A 13,939-nucleotide genomic window follows, 5' to 3' on the forward strand; every position below is an offset into this window, starting at 1 on the left:
GGTGACTCAGTACACCCATCGAGGGCAGTGTTTGGCAGGTGGGGGCTGAACTCAGTGACTGGGCAGTGCCTCCTGGAGGTGGCATCAGGCTGTGTCCCAGATGGAGGGCAGCTTAAGGTGGGAACAGAGGAGCAGGAAGGGCCCCTGGCACCGTGTGGGCTGGAGGGGCCCGACTGCCCCGGGGCCGTGCTGAACGCTGGCTTGGGAGGCTGGGCCCTGCTCCGTTCACTCCGCGGCCTTTGCTGTGGCCCAGCCCAGCGCTTTTGGGGGAGGTGGGGGCCAAGGTTGGTCTGATGGCCTCGGAGCCATAAGGACGCTCTGGGAACGCAGGTGTCCGCCCAGAGCACGCGCGCCCTTCTCCCCGGGGAGGGCCTGGCCAGTGCCCGTGGTGGCCGCAGGCTAAACTGTTGTCCCCGTGGCCCAGACATGTGGGGTGGGGAGCAGCAAGCACCCCGGGATAGTCAGTGGGGCAAAAGCCGGGTGCGGGCTGAGTGAGGCCTGGGCTGACAGAGCCCGGGGTCGCTAGAGGAGGGAGGGGTGTCCCTGGGGTCAGTAGATGGTTTGGCTCCAGAGCAGCTGAGCTGGGGATTGGGCCTCTGCACCACCTCAGGGCGCCCCTTCCTTCTTGTCAAGATGGAGGAGGCTGGGTAGGAGCAGGGGGCTGGCAGGTTCTCATCTGTTCGTAGGTGGGTTTGGGGTCACGCAGCCCTGGGTGCTGTGTTGGCCCCGATGTCCAGCCTTGCCCACCTGTCCCGGGGCGGCGTGGCCTCAGGGGCCTGTGCGTTAGCAGGTGCCCTCCTGTGACCCCCCGCAGGGCGGGCTGGGCCTGAGCTCTGGCCAGATGCTCAGCGGTTTTGAGCTTCCAGGGTGGACAGACGGTCGGGGTGCTTGGGGCAGAGGTTCTGGAATGGGCCCCAGAACTCCTAGTGGCAGCATCAGTGTCACGCGGGAATTAGAGACTGTTGGCCACTCGGGCCTCCCCCTTGGGACCGTCTCTTTCCCTCCTGCCCCACGTGTCGCCCCAGGAGCGCATTTCATTACTTGGTGTCACCGAGATGCGAGTCATGGGCGGGACGGGGCGGGGGTGTCCTGGCCGATCCGCACGCGCCTGTTTGGCCACAAACAGCGGGTCCAGTGCATCCGCTGCTCTTCGTTTTACTTCCTCCCGCTCCGCACCCGCCGTGTCTCTCTGGCCCGTGGGACAGCCAGCCAGTTGGGCCTCCTGCTGCCGTGTGTCCCTGTGTCCACGTGGCAGCCGGAGCCCAGCACTGTCTTGCCACAGCCCTGCGGGGGACAGGACACTCCACCGTCACGTGGAGCCCGGTCTTGGGGCGGAGCCCAGCCTCCCGCTGCGGCCTCGAAGGGCTTCGTTTTCCTTCCTTATCCCTGCCAGGGCCCCGGGCGCTCACTCCGGCTTCGCGGTTTCCCTTTCGTCTTCTGATCCCCTGGGCACTGGTCTGGGGGCTCCCCCATACGATCGGATGGCAGACTCCCTGTCTTTCTGCCACTGCTGTACCCCCGGAAGCCTGGCTCACGGCAGCGCCGGATGATGGGTCGGGAGAGAGGAGAGCGCGTCTGTCTTCGTGACAGGGTTCCCTGTCCCGGCTCAGGCTTCAGGAGTCTAGAGAGACGCCTCAGCCAGGGTGGCAGGAGCTCCGCGTCCCAGGCAGGCCTCTTCCTTCGGGGCCTCCGTCTCCCACCTGTTCGACAGCCGTTGGATCGGACGCCCCGTCGGAGGGCTGGTCCGGTTCTGAGGGTCAGGCGGAAAAGAGACGAGGCGGGCAGGGTGGCCCTTACCGCCAGATAGACCCAGATTTGGGTCTTGGCTTCATCTCCTGCTGACCCGGGGCGTCTCTGCCCCTCGGTTTCTTGGTCTGGGAGGAGGGCGAGGGCGCGCCTTTCTGCTGTTGCCAACGAGACGGCACAGTGCCCGACACCTAGGAAGCACCCCCCTTCCATTTTTGTAGTTTACAGTCTGACTGTGGTTCAAATGACTTATAAATCTTTACCACTAACCCCCCCTATCTTTTAGTGCCATGTATTTATAGAAAGACTGCCCTGCACGTGGTCTCAGTTGGAGTGTGCTCTGGGTTAGAGACTGTCAGGGGCTCGTGGCACCCCAGCGCAGGTTGGCACTAAATGCAGCCAGAGCCTGGAATGGTTTGCAGACCCTCCCCCAGCGCTCCGAGCTTATGCGCTGCCCGAGAGGCTGGGCTCAAACCCGAGCCAAAGCCAAGGACCAAGCCTGACAGCCACTGCGGATGGAAAGATGCCCCAGGAGTAGCCACCAAGATCCAGAGGAGGTGTCCGTGCAGAGATGACTCCCCGACGACACCTTGTCACAGAGGCGGCCGCCTGTCACCCCGGCTGCGTGCGCGCTGCGGACGGTCTGCAGGAACTGAAATTCGAGGCGGTCGGGGAAAGAGAGTCTTAGGTTGTCGGAAATACGGAGACGATTTCAGAGGGTAGAGTGGAGACCATCAAACAGCGGGAAACGTCCGTGAAAGGAACAGAGAGAGTGAATGAGAAAATGAACGGACGGAGGTCTTCTGCCGGTAGAAACGAAATTCCCTCCCAGGCCAGAGCCTCAGCCCCCGTGGCTCACGCCTCACCCAGCTGATTAGGCGTCTAGAGTAGGAAAGAGCCAAGAGTAGAAAATCACAAAGTTAATGAGCTCAGTGGTTCTTAACCTTTAAAGGTTGACCCCAACATGCGTGCCCCAAGAACGCAGGGTCCCTCCTCCGTGCACGCCCAGGTTATCAGCTGTGGCATGTGGGTAAGAGAAGCCGCAGGGGCCGAATGCTTGCTGGAATTTTTTCCACTCACATCAGAATGTGAGTATTTAACTGTCAGGTTTGTTTGGATTATAGATGAAAGAGAGCTGACTCAAAGTCACCTTCCAAAAAAGAACGGTTGGTGTCCCATAACGGAAAAAGTGGCGTTCAGGTCCAGTGGGATCCAGGAGCTCCATCTCTCAGCTCTACCTTCCTTTGTGGGGGCTCCATCTTCATGCAGGTTCTTCCCCGTCAATGGAAAAAATGGCCACAAGGCCTCTCATGGAGCAGCTTAGCAGCTGCAGCAGGAAAAGGAATTTTTCTTCTCACAGCACCAGCTGCCACGCAGGGGCTGACTCTGATCGTCTGGATGGGGCACTTGTTCTGCCCTGAGCCAGGAGAGAGTGTGTGTGTGTGTGTGTGTGTGTGTGTGTGTGTGTGTGTGTTCAGCACTGCTGACTCAGGAGATCCAGAATGGGAAGGTACTTTTCTCCAGAGAGATGGTGGGCGGATTAAAAAGCCCCTGCACCCATGGAACAGCTCCACTTTGCATAAAAGCCATTCTCCAGGTTGGGATTTTGTTTTTTTCCTTTTTAGGGCCACACCCTCGGCATATGGAGGTTCCCAGGCTAGGGGTCAAATCAGAGCAGCTGCCAGCCTACACCGAAGCCACAGCTACGTCACATCTGAGCTGCAGCTGTGACCTACACCGCAGCTCACGGAAACGCCAGATCCTTAACTCAGCTGGGCCAGGGATCAAACCCGCATCCTCATGGATACTAGCGGGGTTTGTTACCATGAGCCACCACGGGAACTCCTGGGTTGGGAGTTTTAAATGTGTGATTCGTAACTAAATACCTACCATGCCTTTTACCAGTGTCCATAACAACACAGAGGACACCTGCTGACGTGTCGGGCCTGCCCTGTTGGTGATGTGGTCTCTGGTCACGATGGCAAGACCGGGGGGCCAGGGCTGCGCCAGGCGTTCTGTCGAGCAGTTTTTTGGTGCAGAGAAAGGTCAGTGCTCCTGTGACCGCACCCTCCCCAGAGCCACTCCTCTCGGGGGGCTGACACTCAGGCCGATGTGACGGGGCTGTGGGCACCCCGGTCTGCCAACCAGAACTGAATTGGAAGTCATCCGAGTTTGAATGAAGATTCTCTCGCTCCAGGGGAGGGTCGGGTTTGACCGTCTCCGTCTGTGATCTGTTGGTAAATGCCTGTCGGGGGCTCTGTGTTGCGGCGGCCGAAGCGGGCGCTCTGGCTCCGTGGCAAAGTGTCTGCTCTGGGCGAAGGCGCTGCGAGTGGGGCATGTCTCTTGTATGGGAGATACTCCTTTTTTTTCTTCTTAAACTCTCTCACTTTCGCTATGAATCAACAGAACAAGTGGAAGTCACCCTCCGGGCTCAAGAAAGAGACACAAGAAAGGCAGAACGGGGGCCTGCCTGGGGGGTACCTTGAGAATGCAGAGACTTTGGCCCCTGGCGGTGTGTCCTGGTGGGATTCCTCTTCCCTGGCGAAGCTCACGTGTCTCATCTGCAGGTGGGGTCAAAGGTTGGGACAGATGACCCAGCCCTGTGGGCCACGCGGGGCGGTTACGAGGATCAAGTGAAGTGAGAAAAGTGAGATCATTTTCTGATACTCGTCCTAACAGCAAGCAGTTAAACGCCGCTTTCTATGTGCCGGGCTGTGTTCTAAGTGCCTTCCTTATATCCTCATTAAATCCTTAAAATAACTCCACGAGGTAGTTAGCTATTGTTATCCTCTTTTAATAGAAAGTGATGGTTAGGTGCAGACCTTGCCACAAGCTCAAGATCCCATAAACATGAGAGCAGGGGTCAGACCCAGGCAGCCTGGTTCTGGTGTCACTGCTTTGAGCCCTTTCCCTATGGTGCTTCTCACTGTAAACTGTAAAGTGCAGTGCACCTGAAAGCCATTGTCTAAAGTGAAACCTCTAAATCTCCTGCGCAGGAAGGGCTTCTGTAGCCACCCACTCCCTCCGTGAGACCACGGAGGCTGCTGTGGCGTTGTGTCACCCCTTCGGGGCTCGATGGTACCTTCCTGAGACCTCGTGGGAGGCAGGAAGGGGAAGCCTGGGAGTCGGAGGCTCTGCCCCTGACCTCCAGTCCGACTGCCTGGGCACACCTGGCTCTACCATTTCTTAGCTGGGTGACCTCAGGCAAGCTACCTAACCTCTCTGAGCCTCACTTTCCTCATCTGTAAACACAGGTGATAGGTATACCTGATGTCTAGGACTGCTGTAGGGAGTAAGAGAGATACTGTAAGGATCCGCCTGGTGAGGTGTTAACACTCCACGTGGTGATGGGAGGTCAGGGGTACAGAGGTTAAAGGGACCTGGAGCGGTGGCACGGGCTGCCCCCTCGGGACTGGCGAAGGACCTGCTTTCTCTCTGCAGCATCACTTACTGTGACGCCCTGGTGAGCTCTGAGCAGATAGATCTCCCTCTCAGGTGAAAGCTGCCCCATCCTCGCCCTCTGGCCTTTGCACTCAGCGACCCCTCGGGCTGCGGCCCTGGCCTCCGCCAGCTCTTCCTGCTGCTGCAGCCCCAAACCAGCCAAATCCAGAGTAAGCTGCTCTGCAGCCTGCGTTTCCTGGGGGCCCGTGAGGCTTAAAAATTAGAATAAAAGCAGCACGGCCGGAAGGGACTGTGCTTCTAGGCTGAGGCGTCTGCACGTGGACAGGTGCCCTTGTTGGGGGCTCATGAAATGAACAAAGAACTGAGAACAAAGCCTTCTGAGGATCTGCTTTCTGGTCCCTCTCTCTGGGGCGTCTTTGGGAGTAGGTCCCAGGGACCCCTCCCGCGCAGGGGGCCCTGGCGGGGATGGGAGCGACCCCTCCTGTGCAGGGGGCCCTGGTGGGCACGTGCAGCCTGTGACGTAACCAGATTCCCGGGCTGGGGCGGGCATCTGCACAGTGGACAGTGGGCTGCTCCGCCACTTGGAAGCTTGTTGAAAAGGTAGGTGCCCTGTGTCCCCGAGGTGATGAGAGCCTCTGGGGCAGGGCCCGGGAAAGAGCGTTTCTCCAAGCTCCCCCTGGAGATGCTGCAGCAGGTGGTCAGAGAGCCAAGCCTTGCCTTACCCTTCGTAAGGGTATCCTTTGATTCTGCCAGGTTGCCTTCTCCTTACCGCCCCTCTTGGAGCCACCCCAGCTTCCACTCTGGGGGCAGCTGGCAGCCCCAGTAAGACCCCCTGAACTCCCACCTCAGAGCTTCCAGAGGTGGTCCCTCTGCTGCTTGGTGAGCCCCCAATCGCCGGAGGTGTGCATGGGGTGCAGGGCCGCCTGCTTGGGCGTGAACCCACCCAGGGGAGTCTCCCGGGCCGCAATCCTGGGCTTTCACCGCCAGGACGGGCTGGGCTTTTATAGCCGAGGCCAGTGTCTGCGGAGGGGGCGATGAGCGAATATTCGCGCTAGAAGGGAGTTGGTCCCCACTGTCGGACTGCTTCTTCCCTCCGTAGCTGCTCTTAACCGCCGGCCCGGTGAGTAGAGGCGACAAGAAGAGCTGCTCTCATCAGCCTGCGTCCGGCGGCCCCTTCCCCTCGCCGTTCTGCAGCCTTCGGCTCCTTAAGAGCATGAGGAACCACGTCCCAGCGCCTCGGGGGTTTTGGTTTAAGTTTTATATTTAACATTTAAATGTAATTTAATTTTTTCAATTTTAATTTTACATTTTCTTAACTTTAAAGATTGTAATTTTAACTTAATGTGTAGAATGTTATTTAGTTTATGTTGTTTCATTAATCAGGCCCTGTCTATAGATGGTTTCCTCACCCGCAGACTGGGCTGGGTGGGCACCTGCTGGCCCTGGGGCCCAGGGTGCAGGTCCTCCTGCTGTGGCCTTGGCTTCGAAGCCCCCGCACAGGGAGGTGATGAAAGCCACTGAGGACGGTGAGCGGGGCAGAGGCGCCCTCGGGCTTGGCTTGGGAGGGCAGGGCTTTGGGGACAGCGGAGCCCTGGGGAGGGTGGCAGCGGGTGGAACACCGTGTACGAAGGTGTGGCGGGGAGCGGCCGGGCAGGAGGCTGTAAAAAGGGAATTAGCAAACAGGCCTGGCCTGGAGGGTCCTTCCAGGGCGCCCAGGGATGGGGTGGGGGCGGGGTGAGGTCCCCACCTGCCCTCCTCACTGCGCCCCCCGGAGGGAAGGGTCAAAGATAGGCCAGGACCGCCTCTCGGACTGAACGCCTTCCGCTTTGGGCTGGGGCGGCCGTGGGCCCGCGAGCCTGAGCGTCACTGAAGGCCTGGGGTTTTCTGTGCTGCGGGCACTAGGAAGCCCGGGGTCTCATCCGCGCTGGCTGCGCGACTTCTGTCTCTTACAACCTCTGTGACAGGGTTTTCCACCGGCAAAGGGGGCCGTTAATCGCTCCTTGGAGGCCTGATGTGAGGCTTGAAGAGAGGGCTGGCGGCGAAGCAGCAGAGGGGACAGCGCTGGGACAGTCACACTCGCTGGTCCAAGCCGCCCGCGTTCCCGGGCGCCCCAGCCCCCTGGGCAGGTTGCGCTGCCAGCCTCTGGGAGAGGGAATCCCTGCCTCCACAGGACACTTTGCCTTGGCTTTTCACCCACGGGCATCTGGGGCCTGCCCTTGGGCCCCCCTCTAAGAAGTGGATGTGCCTTCGCCTTGACCTTCAGTGGCCATGCCACCTTGAGACCAGAGGTCGGGTCGAGGCGAGGCGGGGCCCAGGTCGCTGGCTGGGTAGGGGGCGTGCTGCCCAGCCCCCCGGCCTCCGCCTCCCGGCTGGGCATGGGGATTGGATGGCTCGCCCTCTGCGCCTGGAGCCACGGGGGCAGCTGTGGTTGCCCTGACCCGGGTCAGGCAGGCGGGGAGTGGTTTCTGTGGCCAGGAGGGACCCCTGACTCAGGAGGTGCTTTCCTGTCGGAGGGAGGCGTCCCAGGGGAAGGACAGAGGACGAGGTGCGCTGAGCACCGACGGGCCTCCAGCAACGCCACGCGCGGTTCTGTGGAGAGCACGGAGCCCCGAGAGAGCCCACGGCTCTGGAGAAGGCCCCTGGCAGTGCCCAGGCGCCAACTGTGCGTGGCAGGCACAGGCCACACCCCGGCTTCCTCATGCCTTCAGACCCCACTCAGCCACCTGTCCCCGCCTTCTGGAACGTCGTGCAGAGCCCGGGGAAGCCAAGATCCTTATGGCAGCGCCCAGGCACTGCTGTTCCCCGCACAGGCCTCCTTCCGAGCCCACGGATGCCCATTTAGCTGGGCCTTGGGCTTTGCGGTCTGGTTGAGCAGTCCCTGCAGAGAAGTGGTACCTGATCAGAGGGTGTGGAGCTGCTCCGGGCAGACTCCCGGCTGGAAGAGGTGTCTGCCAAGAGTGGTGACTGCACAGGGCAGCTCCGAAGACCCCAGAGCCCCGCCCAGGGAGTGGGAGGCAGCGCTGTGTTGGAGCAAAGGACCCCAGGGCGGGGTGATGAAACTGATGCTCCCTCGGTCAGCAAACTAAGGCCCCGAGGGCTGTGTCCAGTCGCTGCGGGTTTTTGTAAATAAAGGGATTTTTTTTTTTTTTTGCTTTTTGCTGTAAATAAAGTTTTGGGATTGTTGTTGTTTTTTTTTTGTTCTTGCTTTTTAGGGCCCTACCGGAGGCATGTAGAAGTTCCTAGGCCAGGGGTCAAGTCAGAGCCATAGCTGCCGGCCTATGCCACAGCCACAGCCACGCCAGATCTGAGCCGCATCCACAACCTACACCACAGCTCATGGCAATGCCAGATCCTTAACCCACTGAGCGAGGCCAGGAATCGAACCCACGTCCTCATGGATACTAGTTGGATTCGTTTCTGCTGCGCCACAGAGGGGACTCCCTATAAAGAAAGTTGTTTGGGAAACCAGCCCTGCCTGTTTGCTCTCACCTGCAACCCCAGTGCTGAGTAGTTCGTTTTTTTGGCTCCAAACCCTGAAATATTTACGCTCTGGCCCTTTGCAGAGGTTTGCCAGCCCCTGTGACCTGCGCTATCAGGGAGGGTAAAACCCGCGTGTGGGGACGCCTGACCGGGAGGACAGGGTGTGTCGGGGACGGCCTTGCAGACCGAGCGGCGGGTGGCGTCTCACACTCGTGTTGCTGCTTTGATGAGGGGAAAAGGTTTCGGGTGGCCTGTGTGTCGCAGGGTCAAAACGCGCCATGGCCAGGAAGGCCGGGGCGTGCGGCAGGGTTTAGTCTGACTCTTGTGGGGAGTCTTCTATCCTTAGGGGGAACCTGAGGCCTGGGAGGCAAGGGGACCTCCTCGGGGACACATGGGGGCAGCTGCCCGTGTCCCACCCCGGCCCGGCCGCCTTGTTCTGACGTGCCGTTTCGTGGTGTGCACACGCACGCGTGCACGCCCCATCCTCAAAGGGGTAAAATGGCAACGGGATATGTTTGCCTCCAAAGAGCAGTTGCCTGTTTATCTTTTCTGCGTCCACTACCTTTGCATTGGGAGAAGGCGGGGCGGGGACCTGTGCGCTGCCCTATATAAGGAGGCCGGCAGCCGAGCCAGGGTCATGCCCTGGCAACAGGGCTGCGATGGCAACACGGGGCTCTGTTTGAGGCCGGCTTCCCCCGCCCCCGACAGCTGCCAAGCACCTGCCCTTCCTGCTGTAAGCAGATTGGAATCCAGTCTCCAGGGCGCAGCCTCCTGCAGGGGGTCCTTCATAGGGGCTGCGGCCCAGCCCCCGTCCCCCCGAGTGTGTGCTGCCTGTGCACCCTGCCCGCTGTCCAGGGCCATGCCCACCCCCCACCCCCCACGAGCGCCTGCCGCCTGCATGCTCTGCCCGCTGTCCAGGGCTATGCAGAGTGCATCGGGGGCCGCCTGCGGCCTCCCAGGAGCAGTCAGAGACTTTTCCGCTCTGAGCCTCAGTTTCCTCCCCTGGAAAATAGAATTAGAGGCAGGTCTGTCTAAGGGCCCCTTTCACTCTGTTTTATAATTCTGCCACCTGCACGCCCTTGGCCAGGCTCCGAAACAAAAAGGGGTTTGTTCTTCTTCTAGCCTGTCGGGTACGTGTCATGGCTTAGGGCGTCAGATGTCCTGGGTTCCCAGAGTGCTTAGCTGGATGTCTCAAGGGAAGCTGGCAAACCTCTCAGGGCCTCAAGGTTGCTCATCTGTGAGACGGAGCTGAGAGCGAGGCCATCGCCCGCAGGCCCCTGCAGCTGTGGTTTGGTTAGAGCGGAAGGAGGGCTGGACCGTTGGTTGTCCAGACCTTGCCTGCCGAGGTTCCGGGGCTCCGACCGCAGACCTCCGGCCTCAGGCAGCTCTAACACCTGCCCCGTGTTGGCTCACTGGGCAATTTCCTAAGCAGAGGCTCCCCAGCCCTGGAAACCTGATCTGGGGATAAGAGGCCTGGAAAAGGCAGTTGAGGAGGAAGGAGCCGTGGGGAGTTTCTGGGGTGCTGCAGGCAAGTGTGAGTCCAGGTGTGGGTGCCGCATCCCTGCCAGCCAGCTTCCCTGGGCCCAGCGGGGGAGCACTCTGAGCAAGATGAGGTCACAGCATCACGAGGCCTGGGCTGCCGTCGCTCCAGCCCCACCCCCTGCCTCTTCGGTAGAAGCAGCCCTCCCCTGTTCGGGGATGACTTGGGAGGGTGGGGAGAGGCGAGGGCTCATTTCTGCAGCAGTAGGATGCAGTGATTAGGAACCTGGCTCTGGGGAGTTCCCACTGTGGCTCAGCGGAAAGGAACCTGGCTGGCGTCCAAGAGGATGTGGGTTCAATCCCTGGCCTTGCTCAGGGGGTTAAGGATCCAGTGTTGCCATGAGCTGTGGTGTAGGTCACAGACACAGCTCGGATCTGGCGTTGCTGTGGGTGTGGTGTTGGGTCGGCAGCTGCAGCTCCCATTAGACCCCTAGCCTGGGAACCTCCATACGTCGCAGGTGTGGCCCTAAAAAGCCAAAAACAAAACAAAACAAAAACGAATCTGGCCTTGGAGTCAGGCAACCATCAACAAGCTGGGAAACCTCATGGGACCTCCTCGGGCTTCTCCCCTGTAGGAGGCAGATAACAGCAGCTGCCAGGATCGAACAACGTGCCATGTGTCAGCACCTCTGCCTGGTGCACCGTATGCGAAACAGGCCCACCCAGTGAAGCCTGGAGCGTGCCTTCTGTGGACCCCCGCGTAGCAGGAAGCAGGACGCACTCGTGCCCGGCAACTGGAGCTTCCATTCAGGTGGAGGTGGACAGAGAGCCAGCGCATGGGCAGAATGGACTAGTTCGTGTCAGTTTTGCGGGTCATGAGGAAATGAGATGCAGCCACGTGATGCAGAGTGTCCCGGAGCGGGGAGGGGTGGCCCCTTTGTCGTCAGTGGTCAGGGACCATCTCTCCGAAGAGCTGACCTTTGCTGGAGGTGTCAGGAAGAAGCCAGCCCGGCAAAAATAATGGCTTGTGCAAAGGCCCTGAGGCAGTGACTGGATTTTGTGCTCTGATGTTGCTGGGACTGGTGGGTGGGGCAGGAAAGGCCAGAGAGGATGCCTGCAAGGCGGCAGGGTCTTCTAAGCCGCGGATGTTTGGGTTTCACTCCAGGTGCGTTAGAAGACTCTTCGGAGGGGGTTGGTATCTCTTTACCTTTTGAAAACATTACCTTGGCCGCCGCGGGGAGGACAGCCAGGCGTAGGACGGGCAGGGATGGGCGGAGGACAGCGCAGGTCTAGGTGGGAGGTGGCGATAGCTGGGTTCACGTGGTGACAGCAGAGATGGAGAGAAGAACGCTGTATTTTGGGGGGAAGGGACTGGATGGATCGAATCGGGGGGGCGAGGGAAAGAGGAACCCCTAGGTTGGCTTCTGAGTAGCTGGCTAAGGGTTTGCCGTTTATTGGCACTGGGAGAACTGAAGAGAAAGGCTTGGGTGCAGACAGAATACAGCCCTACGTTTGGACACAAGGTTGAGATGCTGCTAGGCCAGCCAAGTGGGGCGCCGAGGAGGCAGCCCGTGAGAGGGCTCCTTTGCGGGTCGTCAGGGCACGGCTATTGCGTGGAAGGAGCCTAGGGAGCCGCGGGCCCATCTAGCCGGGGCTTAACCCTCTTTGGGCGCTAAGCTTCTGGATTAGCTTTCCGAGCTGCCCGCACTTACGGGACAGCTCGGCAGGACCCACGTTCCCCTGCGCCTGCCTCCTCTCCCCAGGGGACTCCTGGCGGCACGCAGGCGGACCCCGGCCCTGTTGTTTGAGGGCAGTTGAACCAGAACTTGGACAGAGCCTGCCAGGCACCACCGCGTAGGATGCTGCACACCTGAGCAGCTGAACCCTGGGTGCTCGAATTCAGAGCTGTGTGATCTTGGGGGAAAAATTCCATCTTTATCTTTGCCAACCTCCAAGTGACATTTGGCATTTCGTCTGTTCTGAGTGTAGGTGACAAACCGTGAAAGTAGTGGTACCTGTGACTTTGTCGTCAAGGGAAAGCAGATATTTTCCTGTCGCACTCGTTATTTCAGATCGGAGCATAAAATCCTACTCATCACTCCTTTGAAATCACTAGTAATTAGTCCACTTGCTGCTCGATCTTATTTAGTGTGGTAACAAGGAAGCACGTTCCATCACTGTAACATAGGATACTCTTTTTAATATTTTATAAATGTATTTTGATATTGTTGGTTTCCATTATAACCCTATGTTTTATGCATTCATAAACATTTGGAGAAGAAGTTTCTAGGCTTCTCTAGTTTGCCACTGAGACCCAGGACTCAAAAAAGGTTAAGAACTCCTGCTTTGCAAGCATCGTCATATCATTCCCATTTTAGACGCTGAGGCTCAGAGAGGTTGAGTATCTTGGCCAGGGTCACACAGCTGATTGAGTGGCCGAGCCCAGATGATTGCACATCTTTCTCCAAAGTCAGTCTCGTCGGGCGCTGCCGCCTACCTTGTCAGCTAAACTTACGACCAATTCCATCAGAATCCATAGCACAGGAAACGTCCTTATTTTAAAAAAGAAAAAAAATACAGCTTTTATATTCTAGTTCCAGCATGCTTTTGTTTTTTGTCTGTTAGAAGAAGGGTTTCCTTGCCAGTGGAATTATGTAGCATTCTGTCAGGCTAGATCCTCGGAGGGAAGTGGGAGTTGCAAGGTGAGCCACCAGGCCTGACCTGGGCCTCGAGTGTATTTCTCAGCCCACTGCTGCACCCTCGGTGGGTCTGTGATCAGAGGCAGCAGGTCAACAGCTCCTTGGAACGTGGGAGAACCGAGGCCTCCAGGTGCTGAGTGGCTGTAGTCCCACAGCTCTAGCCCGGGGAGTTCTGGTTCTGGCCCTTCCCCAGCTGCGTCCTTGGTCCAGGGCCAGTATTGTCATTTGGCTGTGTGATCTCAAGCGTATTACTTACCCTCTCTGGGCCTCGCTTGCCTCATCTTCCCAGTAGACAGGACAGCGTCTCCCTGTCTTTGTCTGGTTGGTACTGATGCGTGATGAGATGCCTGAAAGGACAGGGCCCAGGAGAGAGACTCAGCAAAATGTCACGGTTGTGTGTCACAGGTACCGAGAGCTCGCCCAAGGCCTCAGGCCGGGGGGGTGGGTGCTGAGGCAGCCGGGAACCCCCTTGCTGCCTGGGAGGTGAGGCAGGGCCATCACCAGGCTCCCGCCAAGGCCAGGGCCACGTCGGAGCAAGTGGTCCAGCCTCAGGCACGGCCCAGCTTCCTAGGTGGTCCGTTGGGATGAGAGACGGAGGACAGAGCTCCTGCCTCTCGCCCCTGTTTCTGTCCCTTCCTTCGAGCCTGGCACCAGATGGGCGGCTTTAATCACTGGTGACCGCGGGGACCAAAGGGACGGTCTGTCGGCGTGAGCAGTGCTTGAGTCTCGTCCCAGGGACGCGCTGGGCGGGTCTCCAGAAGCCGAATTTGCCCTCGGACCCTCTGCGTCCCTCCCTGCCTGCCAAGCTCCCTTTCAGGGTTCACACCTTCCTTGGCTCAAGATGCAGAGCAAGGGAGTTGTTGGTTCCCCAGGCCCTGGGTGCCCCTGGCTCCGCAGAGGGTCCGCTCCCGCCCGGCTGGGGGCTCCTGTGTGTGCGGGGACACGGGGACACGGGGACGCGGGCCCAGGGACCTGCGTGCCCTGAGAGCAGCAGGCTGTGGACGGACGCGGAGTGGCTGCGGCGAGGCGCATTCAGGGCAGCCCCGCGGGGACGCGGCTGCGATGGGCCTTGGAGGGTGGGTCGAAGCGCATGTGACACCTGCAAGTCCTGCGGAGAGGAAGGGAGACGGAAA

At 59.4% G+C, this 13,939-nt stretch overlaps 1 protein-coding gene and 1 long non-coding RNA gene across 8 annotated transcripts in view; one reads left to right on the forward strand and one right to left on the reverse strand.

The window, feature by feature from the left end:
* PPARGC1B (PPARG coactivator 1 beta) overlaps window positions 1–13,939 on the forward strand; it is a 101,897-nt gene that overhangs the window by 38,376 nt on the left and 49,582 nt on the right. The gene's annotated exons all lie outside the window — the stretch shown is intronic.
* Window positions 12,523–13,767, reverse strand: LOC146405836 (uncharacterized). Its single transcript, XR_014839175.1, has 3 exons — window positions 13,633–13,767; window positions 13,063–13,153; window positions 12,523–12,659 (listed from the first exon to the last, which is right to left on the reverse strand). It is a non-coding gene; the product is annotated as an uncharacterized LOC146405836 (long non-coding RNA).

The sequence above is a fragment of the Sus scrofa genome, chromosome 2 (genome assembly GCF_054392235.1).
Source record: "Sus scrofa isolate SSC_HxYL_T2T_F1_AM1 chromosome 2, Sscrofa_HxYL_maternal_Yorkshire_Landrace_v2.0, whole genome shotgun sequence".
Taxonomy (NCBI): Eukaryota; Metazoa; Chordata; class Mammalia; order Artiodactyla; family Suidae; genus Sus; species Sus scrofa.